The following is a 25,803-nucleotide window of genomic DNA, read 5'->3' as shown; positions in this document are numbered from 1 at the left end:
CCCCCTACAGCCCAGATTTGGTGTTCTGTGACTTCTGGCTTTTCTGAAAACTAAAGTCAGCTTTGAAAGGGAAGAAATTTCAGACTACCAATGAGATTCAGACTGGGCAACTGATGGCCATTGGAAGAACAGTGTGAGGTTCCAAGGTGCCTACTTTGAAGGGGACCAGGGCATCATTTCCTACATACATTGTTTTTTGTATCTTGTTTCTTCTTCAATAAATGTTTCTATTTTTCATATTGCATGGCTGTATACTTTCAGGAGAGACCTCATATATGCATATCAAATTATGTTGTACACTAAATATCTTACAAATTGACTAATTTATTTGTCAGTTATAACTCACTGAAGCTGGGGGGAAACTAATTGTATATTTTATACTTCTATGTTTAAGTATGGTAAAAAAGAACTTTTATTTTATGTTAATATTAAATTAACTTTTGTTGAACAAACTAAACATACTTTTGACAGAATTAATCTTACTTATTTACTTACTTCATCAAACCCCATAAACACTTTTAGTGCATTTAAACTTTGACATATCTAACATTGTAATAGTGACTTGAAGTGCTGGACTGGGATAATTTCCAACATTAACAAAAAAATCTTTTCAAATGCTCAAATAGCTCATGTAAATCTCACAAATTAAAGTAATGCATATCATCTGTCCAGATCTTGTAAATGCTCAGTGCCATTTAGAAACTTCATCAAATCTTATACTTTCAGCTGTCCATCACAAATCCAATATGTGTAAATTTTAATTCGAATTAAAATTTGATACATTGCCTAGCAGAATTTACAGTTTCAAGTTTCTAAACTACTGAATTAGTTCTCTGAATTAATGTACTTTTTTTATACTTAATTAAGAATATTGTGGCAGTTAAGATAATTTACCAGTTTGGGAGAAGAGTTTGTATCTCAAGCAAATTGAGGCTATTGTATTAGAATGATAATTTGTGGACATTAAGTATGACCATCTCAAGGAGTGGGTATTACTTACCCAATATTGGAGGCAGAGCAAGGGATCAAGGGGAAATACATATTTTCTTGACTTTTTAAACTTATTTTCCTTCTTTCTTTCTTTCTCTCTCTCTCTTCTTTTTTTTCTTTCTTTCTTTCCTTTCTTCCTACATACATCAGGGGTCTCCATGTCTATACATTACTAACTTGGTATTCTTCAATCTGATATCATTAGATGAAAATCTTCTCACACCAATTCAGTGTTGGCAAACTTTATTGATTTCTACATAGAGTCTACATTTCTTTAGCTTTAGGCAACAATTCTGTACTCATTTTAATGATATCTCATTGAATCGAATAAATCTCATCTTTTCCATTCTCTAAAGTCACAACTCTAAAATTGTGCTAATGAAACTTCCATAAATGTATCTATTCTAGAGTTTTGTCAGATCTACCTGTCATTTTTGGCTGCCATTCTTTACTTCCTTTTGAAATCATTTACCCATCATTAGACTTATGGCATTTTTTTTCATTATGAGTTTGTTAAAATTACTGCCAGGTGTTCTGAAATTACATCTATGAATTCATTTGACATTATAGGATAAATTTTCTGGGTTTAGTGTTCCAGCCTCATTTAACCAGTTAGAAGTGTTTTTATACTTTTATCTCCATTTTATTCTGCTCTTTCTAGTTCTTGTAATTGAAGAAAAAATAAATAAAATTTGTTAGCATAGTTCTTTCCACTTTCTCTCTCTTAGTAATAGTATACTATCCTCATCAAACAATAGATCTAACTTCTCTTTCTTTTTCTTAACATGGTTATAGTCTACTAATTATTGCCTCAACTCCCATTTATTTTATTTTTATGTCCCTTTGATTGATATAAACAAAAACTGTTGTAGAAATTATTTTCCCTCACAGGAAAAATGTTTTAAAAATTTAACTAAAGTTAGGAAAAAATCATTTTTACTATCACAATACAATCTTCCCAGTTATTGACTGTTCTTTTACAACTAAAACAAATATAAAAATACTAAGTAAAATCAATAACTTTGTAATTTACCTTCCATTCCAGTGTATTTGAATTTGTTTAGAATTATCTTACAATATAACTAAATTCAGTTTTTTGTTGATAATCTCTAAATTCTATTATATTATTGAAAATGGCAAATTTTCTTCTTGCTCAATGAAATAGCTTTTTTTAAATGATGTTACATTTTACGACAAACTATTCTTTAACCTTTTCTGATTCTGGAGGTTTAAATATTATTTTACAAATATATATTCAATCAGCAAAATACCACTATAAAATAATGCAAAAAGAATCCATGTTACTAAGTAACAATAAAAAAAACCAGTGAACATAATGCAATCTGTAAGTATTCCTAATTTAAGTACCCAAAGAGACATCATATTGTTTTACATATGAGACCATTAGCTACCCTGTTATAGTGCAACTGAAATATTAATATTCTAGAAAACAATCTCCTTTTTTTGTGAACGACAGTAATTTGTGGCTTATAAATAAAGAAGGGAAAATGATTTGAATGTCAATGATCTTGAAAGAAATGTTAATGCTAGTGTACTTACAAATAGTCAGTATTCTAGTCTACAAAACTATTTTGTCATAATGATATGCAAAGAACGACATCTCTATGCTTGCTGTGGAGAGTGAGAGTAAAACAAATGGTGGTAAACAATTCCTAAAATAGTTATGTTATTTATAGTGAATGAGTAAAAGAATGGGTTATTATACATATTGTTATAGGTTTAACATATGTATATGTGTTTTACCACCAAGTGGAAACACAGTTTCAGACATAATTAATAGCCTCGTTGTGTTCAGATGTTTTTACCAGATAAAGAGCATTGCTGCATAAAACAAAATTTAATAAACTGTATATGTGCACATTGTGAGAATAGCAAATGGCTTGGCTTTTGGAGAACTTAATTTGGCATTTATATTAGGAAAATGCACATTTGAAACACCTAGAGTTTGGAACCCTGTCATGAATGTTTCCTGAGATCTGGTAGAGTTGGACCTGACAGTCTCGTGGAACAGGACCGACTCTGACACAGTGGCTCTGCAGGCCAGCCTTTTCTGCCGCATTTCTGTGCTGGGTCACCAACGCTAGAGAGCCGTAAGTTGACTGTACAATTAAAATATCCTCTGCTTAGTTATTTTGAAAACAATCTGTTGAGCTCTTTTTGTCTGCAGTGTTATCTTGTACATTGGATTTATACCTAAATATTTTCCATTTCTCGAAGCTTTAAGAAAAAGAAAGTGATTTTTTGCCAATTGCTGTTGGTACTACATTTTTTTGCTGATTGCTGTTGGCTAATACCAATATGATTAGCCAAAAATGTGAAATCTAAAAACTCCCTTATCAGGAAAAAATTACTGAAAGATAATTCTGTCCTAAAGTTCTACAGCATAAATCTATAGGCATTCAAGAGGAGCAGTATGACAGTAGAATCAGTTGTTTACTATAATACTTTTTGCCATATATAAAATACATTTCAAATTTCAATACTCATCACATATAACACAATAAATTTATTTTATTTATTTATTTTTATTTAATTATTGTTCGAGTATAGTTTTCTGTCTTTTACTCCCATCCCAGCCCACCCCCCAGTGCTCCTCACCTCCCTCCCATTTCCACCCCCTTTAGTTTTTGTCCATGTGTCATTTACACTTGTTCCTGTAAATCTTTCCCTTTTTTCCCCTCGAATTCCCTCCCCTCTCCCCTCTGGTCCCTGTCAGCCTGTTCTCTATTTCAGCGTCTTTGGTTATATTTTGCTTGCTTGTTTGTTTTGTTGTTTAGGTTCCTGTTAAAGGTGAGATCATATGGTATTTGTCTTTCAGTGCTTGGCTTATTTCACTCAACATAATGTTCTCCAGTTCCATCCATGTTGTTGCATAGGGTAGGAGCTCCTTCTTTCTTTAACACAATAAATTTAAATTTTGAAGTTTTTATAGCATAAACCAATAAGAAAAATATACTATTTCAAAATAAATGCATTTTCATAATGCTTCTTGATTTAAATGCCATTAAATTTAATATATTTTTGAAAAATGTTTGAAAATAGATAGATAATTATAGAATAGAATTGCTAGATTTTTTTAGCTTTACATATATAGAGCTGTAATAAACCCATCTATGGGAAACCATTTGATTATTTTTAATTGATATAATTCAATAATATAGAATTACCTCATTTTTTATTGCAGATTGATGTTATTAGGCTAAGTGAAATAAGCCAGTGAAAGACATATAAATGCTGCATGATCTCACTTATATGTGAAATCTAACAGAAAATAAACTAATGAACTAAATATAGACAGAGGCATGATTACATGGAACAGACAGACAGCTGTCAAAGGGGGGAAAGGAGGGGGAGGCTGGATGAAAAACGATGAAGGAACTAGTCAACAAACATGTATGCATAACCCACAGACACAAAGGAAGGGGAGGTAATGGGGACGTCTGTAATAGTGTTAACAATAAAAATAAAATAAAAAACAATTTTACTTTTTAAATAATCTAAGCAAAGAATGTTCTATTTAAACCTTTTCAAAAGTTCAGGCAATATTTGCAGCCTAAAGACATAGTCCACTGCCCCCACTCTCACCTCAAGAATGCACTCACGCTGACATCACAAGGTTTTAACTTGGTGTGTTAAAATCAGCGTTCTACTGTGTTTCCTGACTGGTGGAAATCTGTTTACATCTATTCTGCACTCCCTTTGTGCTTAAATGTTCCATGGACTCCACCATGAACTTCAAGGTGAACTTCAGAGGTTCACTGAGAGGTTTATTCATTTTGGCAGGAAAAAAGGCTGACTCTATACATAGCTAAACTTTAAACTACATTCCTGTAACTTGCAAAACTATCAACTTTTTCCCCACAACTGGCTATTTTCCATTTTTGGATATGATGAGAGCCAAAACAAAAGCTAGTTAAAAAACCAGAATTCTTCTCAGCTCTGAAAATGTTAAGAAAAAAACTTTTCTAGGAGAAAATATATACATTGTGCCTATCATCTTATCATATTCCATTTTTATAGAAATTAAATTATTATTACTCTTCTTAAAAAGCTGTTTAATTCACTGTAAATACAAACATCAATTTAATTTACCAACACTAATCCAGTAAGAAATTTCTCTATTGATATTAGAGAAATGAAGATTAAATGCAATTCCAAATGTCATGTATACACAGAGCTGTATATCACTTTGGGATGCTACTTTCAAGTCTTGAGTCTTACTATGCTAGGACTCATCCTTGACCTCTCCTTATTAGACAAGATAAGTGCAACCTAATTTGGAAGCAGGGTTATAAAGTATTGTCTTTTGGTTTTATTTATGGGCAAGTTTAGTAAAACATGAACTTTTCCCCCTGAACATTTGAAATACAGTAGTTTTAACATACCCTGTGTCTACTCCTTTCTTCTTATATATACACTAAAGAAGCATTACAGGGAAATTTGTAAAGATGAAAAAATATTTGTGTAATTCCATCAATAAAGCCAAAATATTCATAGTAAATTTAGGAATTCAGGTTTCTTTTTTTTTCCTTTTTAAAAAATTTTATTTAATTATTTTTCAAGTACAGTTTTCTGTCCATTTCTCCTATCCCATCCCACCCCACCCTATGCTCCCCACCTCCCTCCCATTTCCATCCCCCTTAGTTATTGTCCCTGTGTCCTTTATACTCGTTCCTCTAAATCCCTCCCCTTTCTCCCCTTAAATTCCCTCACCTCTCCCCTCTGGTCGCTGTCCCCCTGTTTTCTATTTCAGTGTCTTTGTTTTTATTTTGCCTGCTTATTTGTTTTGTTGTTTAGGTTCCTGTTAAAGGTGAGATCATATGGTATTTGTCTTTCAACACTTGGCTTATTTTACTATATTTGGATATTTTAAGCAATAGGAAGAACACTATTGCCCTAATTCTAAAGTGTAATATAGAATTCTGAATTCTAAGACTATTAACATGTAAAAAATTCTAAGAGCATATTGCTGTGAAAATTAAATGTAGCTGATCATTGTAATGCTTTCAAATGCTCTGCCATTCTTAATTCACATCAATCAATTACAGTCATTAAGTTGAATGCAGTGATTTGGGTGAACACTTAATATTGATTCTAGCTTAAATTTCACTGCAATCATAACTTAATGGTAAGTAATGTGTGTAATATTTAAATATAATCTAGTTTTAAAATGTCAAGTAAGTGACAGCAGTGAACAAGGACTAATGCTACGACCTGCACAGAAATTATAAGGACATCTTTTCTAAAATGGGGAAAGAAAGAAGCCAAAGGGTCAAAAGAACAAGAAGTGAATGTGTGTGATACATAGTGTGTAACCATGCCAACAGTAACACATCTACAGTGGTGCTTTGAGATACAAATAGAAGCACAAATGTTCCAACGAATGGAATTACAGTCATCTGGGTGTCAGAAAACAGTATGAATTTCAAACTCCCCCAATTTTCTATTAAAATTAAAGATCACCTTCCTAAATGAAAAGTACACTTACTTGCTGTGAAATCCCACATTTAAAAAAGAAAACCAGCTTAATTTATCTCCTGCCCCAAATGTGTTACTTGGGTTTTACAGGGTCAACCAGTCAGTTAGTCAGCTTTGTGCAAGTTCCTTAATTTCATCGATTCAAATTTTCCTCATCTGAAAATGAATGTTTCAACCAAGAAACTTATAAGTCATAAGCCCTGACTCAAGTAGTTTGATTTGAGGATATGTACTGGAAGGAAATTCTAAAGATGATTCTCAAAATGTAGCTCTCTAACCAGCAGCACTGGTATCACCTGGGAAATTGTTAGAAATTCAGGTTCCCAGGCCCTTCATATCTGTCCAATCAGAAGCTCGGGTGATTCTACTACAGGCTGAAGCTGAGAACCGCTGTTCTCAGGCATGGTTTGTTTTTATAGTTAAACAAAAACGAGAACCATCCAACGCAAAATGGTTGACTTGTTTCCTGAATTACACCACATTAACAAAAGATATATAAGAGCAAAAGAGAAGAAAGAAAACAACAAGTGGAATCTTTGAAAATATGAACATTCTGGAAAATTATCAACAGACTATGTCTGTGACCAATTTCTAGAAAAGAGAATATAGATAGAATCAAAATGATGCCAATATCCAAAGGATATGAAAAATATTTGCCACATGTAAATAATAAACCTTTTTAAAAAGTATGTTTCTTTCCCCTAGAACTCTAGAATCTACACCTTAGATTCTTGAAGTGGAACCCATGATAAAAAAGGTGCTGATAGGAAATCAATTTAATTATGAGTTAAAGGCTAAGAAAGAGCTGATCAGTCCCATTTTTGAGTAAAAAGCTGGCAATGGTCAGAGTATCAGAGACTTAAAATGTACTCCGAGTACTGTGATATCATGAAAAGAAGAAAATATATCACCATATGAGGGAACATACTGTTAACCTCAGGGGAATGTATGAAATGCCCTCTCTCCCTAACCACACATCCATGCATAGCTTCATCAGAGCTGCCATTGCTGCGCATTAATCAGATGATCCCTGCATTTGCAGAAACAGTGACAGGCATGTAGGTGCACACACACATATACACTCATATACACACATATAAATATATATATTTAAACACACATATATATTTTTTCAAACCCTAAATATTTAAAGAAACTCAACTGCATAAGAAAGAGGGAAAAAAGGAAAAAGAAACACACACATATACCAAAAAAACCTAATGCAAAGATAACTGAACCTTCATGCATAAAGCAAATACAGAGGAGAAATTTCAGACTTCATCTTATGAAGTTGCAGAAAGGAACAAATGTAAATATATGTAAAACATATATAATCAAACTATATGTTTTAAAAAGATATTAGTAAATTACATAGTAAAACTCTATATTTGAGTAATTTGATAAAGAACTGGTTTTTTGGGGTAAAGATCAATAGGGCAATATATCTTTTAAGTTTGAAGAAAATAAAATTAAGAAAGAATGAAGAAAATATATTAAGGGTGAGAACAAAAAATATATAAATAAAGATAACATAAGTTATAAAAGAATAGTAATCAAATCTGTATCAATAATTTAAAAGTCTAGCTGAAATGATTAATTTTCTAGGAAATGTATTAAATCAACCATTCTATTTCCCATTGATTTGAAATAGCAGTATTGTCATTATTTAAGATCCCATGCATGTGTAAATGTAGTTCTAGTATACCTTGTTTAGTTATTTATTTATCTACTTGGATAAATTGATATTTGGATATTCTCTGTATTAATACTATATTATTTTAACATCAGCACCCTTTTATAAGTTTTAATACGTGATACTATAACCCCCAGTTTACTTTTCTCATTTGATACTAGTCATTTTTAAAATGTAATAACTTTGTCTCAGTAAATATATCTTTATAATTTCCTTTTGAAACCTTAAACTAACATTTATTTGAAAGCTCTTGAAACTTTAATTCTATCATTAATTTTTGTTTATTTAATATCTTATGTTTCCTTTACTATTTAAAGACCTATATTCTTGTTATACCAAATAATTTTAGAACAAAGGAAAATAAAATAGGTTTAAATTACATGGAGGGCTTTTTAAAGTTGAATTACTTCCTTTAATATTTTTATTTGCATATATCTTTTCTGAGAAAAAATATTCCGTTTATAATATTCTCTCTGTGCCAAAACTTTTACATTTCTTCTTATCTATTATTTAGTACTCGTGTATTTAGCAGATAGTCTTTGTCCCATTTTTAGATAAAATAAAGAAAATACACGAAAATATACTAGTCTTTGAATGTCATTCAACTTAAAATTTTCAGTATCATGGATTTGTCAAAGTATTTCTAAAATACTGAGTAAGATGTGAATCTATCTTTGAAAATGTGTAGAAACTTACTCTATTACAAGGAGAAAAATGTATATTTAAGAGCTTTATATTTAAGAGTTCATTGCAAACTGGACCTCCTTCTGCCTTTGTGTAGTCCCAGTTGGGTGGAGTCCAGAGAGTAAGGGGCAAAGTCTCTGGGTGGTTTGCACCCCGACAGTAAGACCACAGACATGGACTGAAAGTCAGAAACAGAACTCAGTTAAGCAGAAAATGGCTGGTATATAAAGGAAAAACCCAAGCTACAGGGGAAATCGGGAGCTAGGTGAATATCTAAAACAAACTCAGAATAAGAACCAGAGTGATAGTCCACTTGAATAACTCAGAATACATAAAAATTGAGAAAAATGTGTTGGAAACCCAATCGTAAAACTCCAGAAAGTGGAATTGTATCTTTGAGTTTAATCCATAAATCCTGGAATCAAATTTAATTAATGCCTGGAGATTCTAAGCCCTCTCAGTGGTATACTTTTTAGCAGTAGTGTGGAAAGAAGGGAAATTGATGGTAACACAAGCAAGCACATGAGACTGAATATACTCATTCTGGTTTAACATTACAATGGCTTAAAATTTGAGTCAGAGCAGATTTTGCTAGTTTAGAGATCAATGGCTTAATTATAACAGAGCTGAAGAAGGCACATCTAAAAAAGCTGGGTATAGGCAAGTCCAAAGAAAGGCTGGCCAGCACCATTATATTTTGATTCTTCAGTGAGCTGGTTCTTTTACAAACTGCTTCTTCAAAAAAAGATCAGTCATGAAGTTGATCTGACTCTAGTGTAAACATATTGAAAACATTGATTCATTTTAATTCATTTTTCTTCAATAGAAACATCTATCCTTAAATTCCTTATAGTTAGTTTGCTATGCAGCTAGACTTTAAATTTTTTCTCAAAGAATACTAAAATTGCCAAAGTGTATTTCTAGGAGTAGAAAATCCCATTGACTGAATAAATTTAGATCAAGTGGGTGAAGAAAGGCAATGTTCAAGTATACAATGTCACTGCTTCTACACAGATGAAAAGAATTATACAGATTTAGCCTCAGTGCTTGAACATTCTCAATTCAATCACATTAGAATAGTTGTGTATAACTCAGGCTATATGAACATTGTCTAACTGTGGATATAATATTGTGTTTTTAATTCTTTGTTAATGTAATTCGTTTGCTCATGTGACCGAATACCCTGTGGTGTTCACACATTTGTTCTTGAATCAGAAAGAAGGTAAATTGTAAATTCTGGGAAAGCATGTTCTTTTACATTTTTATATTACCCAGGTATTTGATTGGACAGCAGGGTGGAGGAGCTGACTCACAAATGAAGTTAAAAACATGTGACAGTGCTTTGTAATACAGGGGTTCCCTAGAGCCAGGCAGATTGGGGTTGGCAGTTATCAACATCAGCTCACTGCTGGTGGATCCGCTGACGTGCTCTGGGTGGTCTTTATTCACTTCCTAGTGGGCAGCTTTTTTGGCTAAAGGCAGACAACAGCACTTAAAAGATTTTCAAATTTTCAGGAAAATAAACTGTAAGAGAACCTTGGCAAAGGGAAGGACTCTGTTTTAGGGTTTGGAGCAGGATATCAAGGAATTAATTTGGAGAAAAGAGCAACAAATAGGGTCAAGGAAGGGATATCCTTGTACTTAAATATATGCTTATTTCTTTTTTGGATTTATTTTATTTTATTTTATTTTATTTTATTTTATTTTATTTTATTTTATTTTATTTTATTTTATTTTATTTTAATTGTTGTTCAAGTAGAGTTTTCTACGTTTTACCCCATCCCATCCCACTGCCCCAGCCCTTGCTTCCTCCCTCCCATTTTCACCCTCCTTATTACTGTTCATATGTCCTTTATACTTGTTCCTGCAAACCCTTCCCCTTTTCCCCTGAAATTCCCTCCCCTCTTCCTTCTCTGGTCACTGTCAGCCTGTTCTTAATTTCAGTGTCTTTATGTTATTTCTTTCTATAACTCTTAAATCTCCGGACTCCCACAATTACTTTATTTAGTGCTTTGTGAATCTCATAAAGTGTAAGGTTTCAGTTTTTGCCTTTCTTTAATGTAGTCCAATCCCATCTACATCCTGAGTGCAGAAGCACAGAACAGTGTCTTCTGAGAATGTACATCAGTTCTCAGATAGAATGTGTAAACACATGGCTCTTGGAAGCTGCCTGTACAACTCGGCAAGTCCAGGGGCCAGACTCAGAGGGAACATGACTTGCCTACTACCTACTGTGCCTATGAACACATTTAATGAATATTATTAAATATGGAGCAAAGCTAATTCTCCCTTCAATTTCAAACTGTGATTTATTAACATAAAACAAAGAGAAACTTGCGTGCTGGCACCAATGAAATAGAAAAAGAATATTTCTCTTCTTTATGAATAATCAAAGTCTACGTAATTGAATAAAAATCAGATGAAAATTTCAATTCATTCTACATAGAAAGAAATCAACAGACATTTCAAAATATAAGAATTAAGACATTTTATGCAAAACATTATACTAAACAACACTGGTTAATTAACAATGTTTCTTACATATTCTTTCTGTATCTTGGCATTTTAAGTAACTGATTGATAATCCATAAGATTGTAACCATAATTATATTTAATGGTTAATGATATTTTTGTTCTCAAATATCTAATGTCTCTGGTCTCACTTGATGGAATATAATGCACAGGAAGACAGGCCGATATGAGGAGATCTGAATTCTACTTGTGATAAAGCAAGTCACTGGTTTCATTAACTTTGGAAAGTTGTATGACCGCAGATTCCTGATCTGCAAAATGGAAATATCAAGATCTGACATGTTCATCTCACCGGCTCATAGGAAAATGAGCAGATAACAAATATTTACTTTCTTTTTATAAACACAAAAAAATTTAAAATATGTAAGAGATTATAGAATAGAGCTGAGATATAGGAGGGGGGCAGTGTGTTCAATGCAATGTTGCTTTACAAGTGTTAAGGTTTGTCCATTTCATTTAGGAGAGGGGGGGGATAGCAATGCTTACCTTTAAAATATTTAATCCAGTCTTGAGTTTTCAATATTAAGTATACAGAAACTATGGAAACAAGTCATTCAGCTGACTCATTTCCCTTCTCTTCAATCAAAGAATGTACTCTATCTACCTGGTTTTAGGGTCTGTGAATTTCTGAGTTGGAAAAAAAGGCTTAGTGGCTGACATTTATGTTAGAAGTAGGCTTGGCTGAAGTTTTGACAGTATCGTGGTTACCAGAAACTAATGACATCCAATGGGGCAAATGTTTGGGGTTTTTTTCCTGTGGGAATTGCATTCATAAAATAATTTATTATTAAACTTTTGTTCATATTTTCTGCAACGTTTATAATTGCATCCTGAAATTCTGAGTCTAATATTTTACATATTTAAGATAAATGTTATTTTTGATAATCATCTTTATTGTTGGGAAAAATGCACAGCCTGTTTGTAGAAATTTTTACTCAGTGCAGTGTTCCTATACAATAAAATATTCATAAGTATTTGTTAATATTATGCACACACAAAATAAAATACTTAGTGTATACCAAGCACTTTTTATGTACACAAGGATAACTTTATATCTTATATGTTATCTCATTTAAGCCTCATCACAATCTCATGAGGTTGGTTCTGCTACTGTCCGTCTTGTCCACCTGTAATAAGGCAGTGAAAGGTTGAGTGGTACCCCCAAAGTGCACGGCCAGTAAATGCTGGGCTCAGGGCCAAACCTAGGGAGTGCACCCTCACAGCCTACCCTCTGATCACTCCAACTTGTGACCTCCCTGCTTAATCTCTTAAAAACCACATACTTTAAGGTAAATCCCCAATATATTCAGCTAAAAGTGGTTGTACTTTCAGGTCCGAAAGCACGAAGGTGAGCTGGTTACACCAGCCTGACAGGTCTGAACCCTCTCTGCACCTCCCAGAACCACAACTGAACATGACCTTCCCCGCTTGTGTGGAGCGAGTCTCCAAGACTACCTATCTCACAAAAACGACCTATTTCCCAGAGCTGCCAAAAGATACTGTGAATGGCAGTAACTCTGGGGAAAATGTCTTTTTCCTGAGTTGATCACAGGAATATGTTTGGAAGTTTGCACTCAGAATAAAATCAGAGCCCTATATTAGCAATGGCAAAGGTGAGCATTTGGCAAAATTGCAAAATGTGTTTGTTCAGCGTACCTGTGGCACTGCCTCCTTCATGCTTCCTGCTTGGCTCTCCTGCTTGGCAATCCTGCTAGGAGGAATAATTAATTATTTATGTGATTTTTATGCTTAGCATTTGTCTCTACTGAAAGACTATAATTTCCATATGTATGTGGGCCATACTTGTCATTTTTGCTACTGTATTCCTGGCCCCTAATATAGTGCCAGATTATAAAATATGCCAGGCATCTACTGTAGTAGTGAATAAAATATTTATTGTAAAGATCTTGACCCATTTCTTGAATCAGTTTATGGAACAAAAATAGTTGTTCAGTTACTATCTTTTAACTTAATAGAAGAACAATGAGTAAGGGGAGTAGTTAAGATACCAATCATCCTGGGATTCAATTTACAAAGAAAAAATTCTAGGAGACCTACTATAAAAGGGACAGAAGTAGTTAAACCTCTTAATACACTGCATAATCACAAGCACTGCAACCTTCCCCATAATGTGTTTTCCTTCTTTGTGGCAGGCGCCAGGTTTCAACCTGCTCTATGGGCTTTCGTGTCTGCACAATCTCCTCCGTCTCTTGTGATTTGTGTCCATCATTGGCTGTGAAACAAGACATGATTTTTCTTCTTTTCTTTGTATCTGGGTGTAACAGATGGGGGTCCAAATCATTTTAATCACTTGAAAAATGTACCAGTGGAATAAAGGAAACAACATACATTGAAAATATGTGTGACCTTCATAATCAGACAGTAGTTTTACTGTTTTGATTCCTGGACAGGAACTCTAAACACTTCAGTCTGGAAATAAAATTTATTATGATTGCTCCCATTTAATGAGCACTTGTTACATGTTCTATTCACTTGATACTTTGAACCTATTTTGTCATTTACTCTCTAAAAGATCTAGATTTACAAATTACTAAATAAACTAAGGTTCCAAAAATATAGCAGGCTATTTTCAAAGGCCACTCCGCTTCTAAGTGACAGAAATAGATCTGAAATCTAGATCTGTTATCTCAAAGCTTTTGTTGTTACTAAAAAGAGTTTTTAAGGAAAAATAATGCTGGTTTCTGATCTCAAGCAAAAAAAAAAAGTGATATTTGTAAGGAAATCTAGAACTTGTTACAATTTCCCTCATTCAAATGTTGGTAATTTCTTCCCATCTTTTTCACACCACAATAACACAAAAAAATAAAGTCCCAAATAATGAATGAATACCTGCAACCCCCCAGGGGCCTGATATGGTCCACATCACAGTGAGCTGGGCGTCATGTGATTTCCTGCTCCACTAAGACAGACCCATGTGGAAAGATGACAGAGGATCTCTACTTAGTGTGACTTAAAGAATATCATACCCCTCTTTTGTAGAGCATCTGTCCTTCAGCAGACATGGGTGGCATACAGGCCACCTCCTGAGTTGTATACCACTGTACTCTCTTTCCATACTAGACAGCACTCATGTGATGAGGAGAGAAGTGTAGGATTGGATAAATGCTAAGTTAACAGTAGCAATGATAATAACCACACAAAGGTGACCAATAGAATCAGCGTAAAGAGTGACATGGAGAAGGCTCTAAATCAAAGTTTGTGTTTTAATTTATTAGCTCACTTATTAATAACGTGTTTATAGAGAGTCTACAGTATGATAGAGCCTGTGTCTAATATTACTTATCCAAAGACAGGAGGACTGCCTCTGCCATTAAAAATGCTTACGTATGTTTTTTAGTCAGTTTTGCTATAGCAAAAATATGGACTGGGTGGCTTAAAAAACAAATGATGTCATAGTTCTGGAGGCTGGGAAGTCTAAGATCAAGGCTCCAGCAAATCCCAGTTAGAACGTGCTTCCTGGCTTGTAGGTGACAATCTTCTTGCTCTGTCTTCACTTGGTGGAGAGTGGAAGGGAGAGGAAGCAAGCTGTCTAGGGTCTCTATTTATAAGGGCAGTAAATCCCTCATGAGTACTGCACCCTCATGACTTAATTACCTACCAAAAGCACCATCTCCAAATGCTATTACATAGGAGATTAGGGTTTCACCTGTACATTTTGTTAGGTAGTATATGAACACGCAGTTCATAGCACAGTTTAATGGAGGAGAGGACATGCCAATGAAACTAAAACAATGCATGCTAAGTGCTATAAAGTATTCTGAAAAGGCAATGGACTTAGTTTACTCAGAAGAATAAATTCCTAAGTTCTCCTAAAGACATCAAAAAAAAAACTACAAAGATTAGATAAGCTTTAATGTGAGACAATAAAGGTTTGTTGGAAGCAAGGATGAGCCAAGAGTCCCAGGCTGAGTCACAGAGAGCTGGGTATATGAAGTGCAGGGTGGGTTAGTGGAAGGTAAAGACGGAATAGCTAAAAATGATAGCAAATTATTAAGGACATACATGTATGGAAACTTACACTATCTTAAAATGTGTAGGGAAAACACAAAGTCACTGGCATCAAAATATCCCTTTCATTGGGGATAATATCAGCAGAATTGCTATTGCAATGAAACATGACAGAAAGTATCAGGGCCTGGCCAAAGGTCGTGGAATTGGCTATGGAGACATGGAGGTGGTATAAGAAACTAAAGGGATGTAATCTCATAGTGGAACACATGATCGTTGATATGTTTTGATGCATGTTTGAGAGCCTAAAAGAAGGTAATGATAGTCCCTCTTGCCCATCATGTTCCTTTTGCCAGCGCGGAGCATCCACCCCTGTCTCAGAGTACTTGGCTGCTGTGTTCCAAGTTGCTTCTCTTCTCTGACGCTTTCTCCATGTTCTAGGAGCCACATAGCCCAGGAAGTTATGCCCCCCCACAACTTCATGCTCAGAGTTGCCTTCAGTTCAAGACTGCCTGGTATAGTTGGTAGACTTGCTTCAAGTGGGAACCATCTCTGTGGTGCTATTTCCCCTCCAAAGCTTTCCCATGGCATCATGTAGTAGCTAGTAGAAAGAGACCACCCTCTTTTTAGACCAGTATATGACATCAGAGGTGGCCTAAATATTAGCTCTCAATTTACTCCTTCCCTCTCTTCACTTTACCAAAGTGAAGAAGATAAGAGAAGACAAGATGAGTCACAAAAAAAGAACACATATTTTTGGATAAAGTGCCAGTCAGAACACAAACCCCTGAGGGAATTGTTTCTGTCATTGAATTGACCCCGGTTCCATAGCTGTCCTAGTCTATGACTCTACTCTTGACTTCATTTGTTTAGTTAACATCAACTTGTCTCTGTTTCTGATGTGGCTTTGACCCCTATTTCTGACTCTTTCTCAGCTTGCCATGTATCTCATGGTTGATAAACTGCTGTATCAGCTGTACTCTTGATCCAGCTGCCCCTGATCTCTACCTGTCTAACTGAACTCCACTAACAATCCTTGCCCACATCAGGCTGCTAACACAAGATGCTGTAGAGTGGATGGCTGAAACAGACAATTTTTCCTCATGGCTCTGGAGACTGGGAAATCCAAGATCAAGGTGCTGGCTAATTCAGTTCCTCCTGAAAAAGTCCTTTTCCTAGACTGCAAATGACAGACGGCCTTCTTCTTACCTTCTCACATGGCAGAAAAGCAGCACCCAAACTCTCTCTCTCTCCCCATTCCCTCTCCTCTCTCTCACTTACTCTCCTTATAATCCTATCATTCAGCCCTACCTTCATGACTCTATCTAACCCTAATTACTTGCCAAAGGTTCCATCTCTAAATACCATCACACTGAGGTTTACAGTTTCAAATGAAGTTTTACGGGATGCAACTCTGGTCACAGGAGACTGGCATGATGCATGAATGAGTGTATTGCATTAAGACTCGCTTCCCATAAGCAGTACATCCCCTTGTGCACATTAATCTCACCACCATGCATTTCGTAGTTGCTCTATTCTAGTCAGTGTGTTAGCTGCTAAAGACAGAGATAAGCTGTACAGTAAAACTCAGTCCATAGCTTTAAAACAAAATAAAACAATATAAATGAGGGTAAACGTTTTAGAATTAAAGGAACTCTATCTTGGGCAGCCCATATTTGAGACTTAACAGATGAACATGTGTTCTTCAGTCAGCCCATTCAGGCACTGTTTGGGCTGGGTTGGAATCCTGGCATCAACACTTAATAAGTGACGTGAGCCAGGCATTCAATGATTCCACTATGAGTCCTTACCCCTAATATGGAGATAGGAACATCTCTAGGGTTTCTTTAAACTTGAGAAGATACTTAAACAGTGCCTGGTGTGGAATAAGTATTCAATAATTGTTAGTCACTAGTAATAATGTCTATCTATGCTGGTCTCTTCAGGCATTATAGCATTTAATCATGACAGAACAATACATGGAGATTATTATTTTCCTGGTTGATAAGTAATAAAACAAATGTATTTGTTAAGTTGGTTTTATTAGTTGAAACTCAAATCCAGGTCTCTATCTGCTCTATTGCCTCCCAAGATGAGAAGTACCTACAAACAAATAATTTCAATATAATTTTTAAGGGATCAACCACAGTTATGTACATAGTGCCTGATAGCAAACATGTGAAGTAACCCACTCTATCTGAGAGCTTCCCAGAGGCAATAATAGTTGTGATGGGCCTAAAGGGGTGAAAGATAGGTCATTCCTCCTCCGCTTTTTTGGAAAAAGTAGGAGTGGTTAATATATATATATATATATATATACACACACACATTAACCAAATATATATATATATACATTAACCAATATATATATACATTAACCAAAAAATATATATATATATATATCAAGCAAAACACTTGATATATCCATTTATATATGTATGTATATACATGTGTATGCACACACACACACATATATATAATATATATGTGTGTATGTGTATGTTTGTACAATGAATAGGGAGCATCAAGAATTTTATTATTGTTTTATCAGGGGGAGTGCAAAGGGATGAAGCTGGAGTGGTAAACATTGTGTGTTTGGCTAAGAATGGGAAACATTGAAGTTTTCTGGCAGAGTAATAAAAAGGTCATATTGATTTATTAGAAGAGATTACACCAACAGCTGTTTGCCAAATATGTTAGAAACTGAGACCAGATTTAAGAATAACTATTAGAAGTCTGTTTCTGAAGTTCAATTAAGAGCTGATGAAAGCCAGTGAAAAACCAACAGCATTTTGTAGGCCACCATCATACAGATTTGATGTTGAATGATTTTAGAAGATAACATGGAGATAAAGCACTAAGACTTTTGGAAATGACTTTATATATTTTACCTAGGAATTATTGCAGCACAGTCAGGTAAATTTTATGCTTTGAATGGCCATTATAATTTAAATAACTGACTGTAGGGGCCATAAAATTGTGCTTGCAAATAGTGAACTACAGGGAACAAAATTAACTGACTGGCCTCAGCTGCTTTGAATTTAGTCAAAGAAGGTGCAACCCCAACTGTTGCAGGCCATCTTGGGCCAGGGTGTTCAGCTCCATCCCCCACTCTCCAGTCAGAATTCCTTCAGCCATCATCCATTCACATCTTGGTGGCTTGAAATCGGAACCTTAATATCTAAAGAAGCAAAACACCCACCTCGGTGTGGGCCTGCTTCACTTGTTCACAATTACTGTGGAACAATGGGGGTTATCAGGAGGCACCCAAGTGGATTATCAAGGTTACACAAGTATCCCTCCCAGTTTTCATAGTGTAAAGTCAGGTTTGTCTCCTTTTGACTGAGTCAGCTACCACTGATAATGTAATGTGGTGATTCTTGATTTTGCCTGCTTGTCCTTGGACACAAAGTGCTTTAACTTGTGCTTAACTGTGGCTCTGTGTCTCTTGGCAAGAGTTTGCCCCCTCCAGTGATCTGGACCTACAGTGCAGAAACCAGCATTGTAGAGAGATCGCAGAGTCTCCCGGTGAGCCACGGTGAATATTGATAAACAAAGACATTTCTACTTTTATATCCTGGTCCTGAGTTTATATGCTTTCCCATTTGGGGACATAGCACCATAGAGAAATTTCTAATTTAATAAATGTATTGCATCCTAACAAATGGCACCCCATCCTTTCGGAGTGATTTCTTTGGTCTGGTCTTTCAGCTGCACCTTGAGAAAGCTACTCCCACCTTCCTGAGGTTGTCTGCCATTAGATGACATTATGGATGGTAGAGTCAGACCTCAGTCCTTGAGTTTGGCTAAGAAAGAATCCAGAGCCAAGAACTCTAATACAAAACATTTATTTAGGAAATCTTAGAGGTAGAAAAGGTGAGCTGCTGGGCTGTGTGGACTCAGGAAACAAGTTACAGACACAAAAGAAGGGATAGTGGAATTTAGAAGAAACAAAGCAAAGGTAGCACACCTGAGGGTGCAGGTGTGCTCTAGAGAAAGCATGTGTGCCTGAAGAAAAAAGGCAGGGGGGAGGGGTGGGTGTGCTGCACAGGCGAGTGTGCCCTGGGTTCTTTGTCTTAAGGTTTCTTTTCTGTTTCCTGAAGGTGGGGATTTTAGTGGAGGTATGAGGGGAGGATCTCAGTAGAATATTCATCAGCTTTCCAGGCGTGACTTTTCAGGGTGTGGTCTCTAGTGATTGGCCAGTGCCAGGATACGGGGTCATTAGTCATTGCATGCTTCATCCGGTTTTACTGCTTTCGGGGCCTGAAACTGAAACACAGCTGAGGTCTAGATGTTATATCTAGTTTAACCAAAACTCTGTCTCTGTGGTCAAATAGACAGGATGCTTTGTTCCTAAGATTATTTGTTCCTTAATGCTTTGTTCCTAAGCATTAAGCCATCATTGTCCTGAGGGCTTAATGCTTAACAGAGTGGTTGTGCAAGGGTTTGTATGGGAGCCCTACGAGGCTATTTTCCAACCCCCTTGTTCCTCCTCTAAAGAGCTCTAAACTGCATGACTAATGCTACACTAGAAGAAGAAAAGTCACCCTAGGAGCAAGGCCATAGCCTCTAATGATTGCTTTGCCTAGTTTTACCTGTTGCCTGGAACCCAGGACTTTCCACCATGGTGACGTTCCATACCTGGCCTATCATTCCCGCCCTGCTCAGGCCTATCTAACTGTCTACTCTATTAACGTGACGTATGATGTGACCAGTAGATTTTATTTTCTGGGCTAATACCCAAGTGGTATTATTCTTTTGTTCCCAAGTGGGCCCCATGAGCCAGTACTGCTCCAGTGTCATTCCATGCTTGCAGATCAGGCGTTGTCAGAACTGGATACCTGGTGCTGGTAGGCAAAGTACTCTACCAAAGTAATTATCTGTCCCTGTAAGGACAACCACTGGACAAAGATAGGAATGACTCAGTATAGTCCATTTACCTTCAGCTGGCCGTTTGGTCTTTTCAAGGGCCAGTGCCATATTGGTGGCTGAGCATTGGTCTCTGTTCTGGCAGACTGGATATTCAGAAGGAGATAGGGCTAGATCGGCCTTGGTAAGTGAGCAGCCCCACAGGTGGACCATGTGCACTCTTTGTCCCTGCCCTCTGAGCTACTATATTCCCGCGCATGTTGGGCTAGTTTTAACAAAGTCTGGCTTGTACCAACTGGCTGAGTACATTTGTCTGCTTGATGTTCAATGTTTTTTCCCCTATGGTACATGCTTTCTGGCTGGTGTTAACATGTGATATAAAATCTTCATACTTTATGCCCACTCTGATATGTGTGTGTATATACCTCTGATACATATATATACATATATATATGCCTCTGATTATATATACATGCAATCAGAGGTATGTATTATATAATTAGATTATATATAATAACAAGTATATGTGCTTATATATTGATATATCTATAGATATATTGATATATAGATATGCTATATATGTGCTATATATACATTATATTTAGAGATGCATATCTATCTATATCTATATCTACATCTTTCTATCTATCTATACCTATGTGTATATACACACACACACCACTCTACCCAAGACTCTTAAGACTGGAGGGTAGGAGTGTAGGACCAAGGCAGCAAAGAGTGACAGGCATCCTTTGAGAAACTCATTAGCTATTGTGAATAAGTTGATGTTTATATTGTGACAGCCAAAGAACAGTTTATTGAATCACATTTTGTCCATAGACGAATACTAGGGACTTTGAAAGTGCTGGTGTAGAAATGAAACCAGGATTAAGTATCAAGATTTATATAACTTGGGAAGGTTATATAATTTAGAGTTTACATAATTTGAAAAGGCTTTCTAAGAAAAAAATATAAAAGTAAATGAAATTATAATCACAGAATGAAAAAAATGCAACAAATGACTGGACTTTTGAATATTCAGATTTTTTTCCTCAACAAACTTTAGGTAATTTACTAAAATTCTTGCATTAAAAAAATATTGAGGACAGCATGTATATGGGACATTTCTACCTTCTGCTTAATTTTTCTGGGAATCCAAAACTGTGCTGAAAAATAAATTCTGCTCAAGAAATTTTTTCTAATCATAAACTAGCTGTCTTTCCTAGCAGGGACACTATACATTCATGCATTTAAGGACTTGTGAAGCCCATATCAGCTTGTGAAAGGGACCTGGGCTTCGGATTCCTTAGCTTTGCAGTGTCTACCCCTGAGCTGGTGAGAGTCTATAACGTTCAACAGCTTGAGTGCTCTCTCCTGGAAGGAAATGGTATCTCACCCATTGGTTTCTAAGCATTATTGCCCTTGTGATGTCCCTGCCTCTTTGGAGACTTTTTTCACTTTAACTTCCTTTATGCAGCCGCCAAATTTTGGTGGTCTCCAAATTTTGGACCTAGTCCTGTTTCAATTCTCTGCTCTCTTATTAGACATGACTACCAGCATTTCCTTTTCAGGTACCTGTTCTGCACAGATAACTCACACATGTGTGACTGCAGACCAGAGGCCTCCTCTGAGCATTGGCTCTGAATGCCCCCTACAGATCACTGAAATGACTCAAAGTCACCCCAAGTCAACATATTCATGATTTAAAAGTAACCCTTTTCAGCCTTCAAATCTGCTTATCTATAATGTAGCCTTGCTGACTTCAGATAATTTAATTTCCACTCTCAGTGAATCTATACAGTTATACAAGATAAATCTCAGAGTGACCCTCCAACTTTTCTCTCCTTCACTGTCTGTATCCAAACTAAAACAAATTTGGCCACTCTTACATCCTAAATGTCTCTCCAGTTTGTCTCTTTCTCTGTAACCTCCCCACTGCTACCTTAGTCCAGGCTGCCGCCATGTAAATCCTCATAGGCTCCACCACAACAACTTCCTAACCAGTGCATTTTCATCTATTCCTGCTTTCTTCTTATCAGATCTATTCACAGAGTTCAGAGTGTTCATTTAAAAACACAAGTCAGATTAAGTCACGTGCTTGGTTTAAGTCTGGTCAGTGTTTTCCCATTGGTCATAAGACAGAGAATAAACTATTTAGCGAGACTTACAAAGCCATGAGAGCTCAAACCTCATTTCACAGTGCGTTCTTCTTTACTTGGCCTGCTTATGCTGTCCTGTCTTTTCAAGGTTTGTTGCAAACATCATGTGTCTTTCTGCCCTGCCTTTTGCAAATGCCAGAATATAGTTTCTTCTTTTCCCAGGGAACATCTATATTCTTAGTAAAGGGAATGGCAGAAGTGGTTTTACAGCTGTGCATACATGAGACACAGAGTTTATTCTTGTAGTACTATTTATTAATTATTGTATTTTCATACAGATACCTGCAACTTACTTTTCTCCCACACTACATTTCAGTTCAATTGCCCTAACTGAAGGAAATCTTTCCAGATGTCTCTGATTAGCTCATATTAATAAACCTTATAGTGATAGTGATTTTACATATATCCATGGTCATTTGCTCTTTCCCACTGTATTATAAGTTCTATAGCAGTAAGGACCTGTTTTACCTCTTTCAATTTTGAGTCTCTACTGCTTAGCACAGCCCTTGGCACCTGACGCTCAATACACATTTGCTAACAAATTAGTGAAGTATACCCCTTGCTCCAGCACAATGGGACCTAAGGTCTAGCAAAATATATCTGTCTGTGCATGCATAGGGTGGCATGCAGGGAGTGTGCTGTGTGAGCTAACTGTGTTTCCTACCAATTCCCCTAATGGTTGTATTTGATCATAAATGTTGGCTGTCACTTTTAGCCATCTAGTTAAATTTCTAAGTGTATTTGCTACACACACATCAGATTGATTAGAGATGATTTGCTGATCTGTTTTACTTTAGGTAAATAGAAGTCTAGTGTTCCACACCATGCAATTGAATCAATTTGGCAGATTGCTTAAAGACTACTTAACACATGTTCTCCAACCGAAGGGTATCCAGACTGAAGCTATAGCATCAGCAAATCAAATACTCAGTGAAAAGTGCAGAGGAAGCTGGTTCTATATTGGCTAGATTGCCATTAAATGAAGGACTTACAGGGGAGTGAAGGGTGAGAAAAGAAATCAGTAAAAGAAGGACATAGGCTGGGTGGGCTCCACAGAGCAGCTACGGGCTTTGCAATCAGGACCTCAGTGTTCCCTAAAAGAGGCCTTGCAGGTGTCATTTGATCCCATTCTTATCAATTAGGAAGCTGATATTCAGGGTTTAACTGACATTCAGGGACAACTCTAAAGAGGTGATATTCAGAGAATATTGGTGATTCTTGATTCCTACACTTTCTCCTTTAGGCTCAAATATAACTTTTGGGAGGGGGGGACTTCCTTTAACACTGAAGCTATTGTAAGCACTATGCTAGCATGGTCTTATTACTCATTTGCATATGTCAGTTGAGTGTAGGTAACTTGAGAACTCAGATTATGTCTTGTCTGTTCACCATTTTCTCACCAGTAGAAACATCCTGGCTCTAAAGACTGCTACATAAATGAATGTCCAAAATTACTTCTCTTAAAAATTAGTTATGTTTCTGACTTAAAACATACTTCTTCTCTCACACCATGTGTTTCCAAATGTAGATTTTATTTATTATTCAGGCATGGTAAGGCCAGTAGATAAGGGGACAATGCCATTGAAAAGAATCTATTATTCACAATTCCCAAGAAGAGGGGGCCCCTTGAGGAAGCACCAAGGTCAGTGGGAGGCTGAACGGTTAAGAGGAATGTAGGCAACAAGCTTTACTGCAGTTGTCAGGGGGATCAAGGCAAGACAAGATAAGCAGCTCTCAGTGACTGGCTAGCTTGAATGTTCTCAGCGGGCTCTGAAGCATAGAGGCTGTCCCGAGTTACCTGGTGATCGGAACAGGGGTGATTCAGGCACAGGGGTCATGCTCCCGAGTGTGGGAGCCCTGAGAGAGCCCAGTGAAGATGGTGGTTGGGGCATGGGGTTAAGATTGGTTGGCATGCATATGAAACACACGCAGGCAATATTTTTATTATCTCTAAGAATTGGCTAGCCCTGGGAGGCACAGTCTTCCCAGAGTTAGTAAGGGCTAAGGTGTCAAGACATCAGAATAAAACAACATGCCTAATTTATTATGTCAAAGGAGTAATTAGTTAAGAAAAAAGAATTAGCACAGAATTTAAGCTGCTGCTCATGAAAGCAATAATAAGTTGCTATTATTCATATACTCAGGGATAGAGAGAGGTGTTAGAGATCTCACATTTTACTGTCTTTTGAGAGTAACAAAACCACTTTTAAGTACCTACAGGAAAACAATTTCTCCTTCTTCCTCTGCTTTTATAGTATATTTGATATCATAACAATATATTACATCAATTTATTATATTTTAGATGAAGTTTTGTACATAGGTAGAAACCTCAATATTAACCCTCCTTTAAGTAAAGAGTGACTAAGAAAGGATTGTTTTCATCTTAAAGGAGCAGGGCTCTGTCAGACTGTTCACGATCAAGGTTTCTGATGGAACCCTAAATAATTAAGATAAATTGCACTAGAGAGCAAGTTGTTAATACATATTTTTATTGGTAGATTCTTTTTTCCTGACTTTTGTTATCAGTAAAAATATTATTGTCACTAAGCAAACATTTTTATGGGTCACGTAATGAGAGATGACTGAGCTCCTTGAAAAATTTAAGCAATATTTTCCTTTTTATCAGAAAAAACTCTCACTGTTTTTTCTTTTCTGTATTTCGTTGATTTTGTGTGTGCATGAATGTATGAGTTGGTGTGCTTTGGAGCTGTTTCTTAAACTTCAGAGAGAATCGTGTTAACCTGGTTTGTTGACCATTTCCAATATTTTGAAAAATGCATTCCAGGTGGAAACTTGAAGGGAAGAATTGTAGGCTGACAGAGTTGGAAAAGTTTAAGCACTCAACACAGTGAAGTTCACAAAGGAAAACCTGTTAGTAGCAACGTGAGGCTGTATTGAAATTGCCAAAGAGGCAAGTGCCCTCTTTAAAGCAGTTTCTGGACATTGTCCGGAGGAAGTCTCTAGCCACTGTTAGAAAATTATTTTTCTAATTGTTTATTCTGAACTCAAAGGAGAACCTGGTGGTAAGAGTGTGTTCCTCTGTTGTAGTCCATCTATTTAGCTTTCAGGTAGCTGTTACATTGTGTTTAAGGCTTGGAGTAGGGTAGTTTTTGTTGCAAAAGGAGAAAAATGTAACACAGCGCCTCTCACAATTTAGGTTCCGTGTCTTTGATTCTGATGGCAGATGATAACTGTTTGCTTTATTTTCACAGACAATGCCTAAAAAGAATATCAAAGAATGGCTTCCCAGGATGAAATAAGGGGAACGAGATACATAACCCTGTTTGGTGGTTTTGTTCCATATAAGCAAGGATATTTCTGAAAGGCAATAAAATAACAATGGTACAGTTCCAAGCATTGCTGATATCTTAAGTTGAAGGTTGGAGAGCGTACAGCCAGCAAAATCC

This window comes from Artibeus jamaicensis, unplaced genomic scaffold, assembly GCF_021234435.1.
Source record: "Artibeus jamaicensis isolate MK-2021 breed Jamaican fruit bat unplaced genomic scaffold, CSHL_Jam_final contig_3126, whole genome shotgun sequence".
Classification (NCBI taxonomy): Eukaryota; Metazoa; Chordata; class Mammalia; order Chiroptera; family Phyllostomidae; genus Artibeus; species Artibeus jamaicensis.
Note: the sequence above shows the minus strand (reverse complement) of the source record.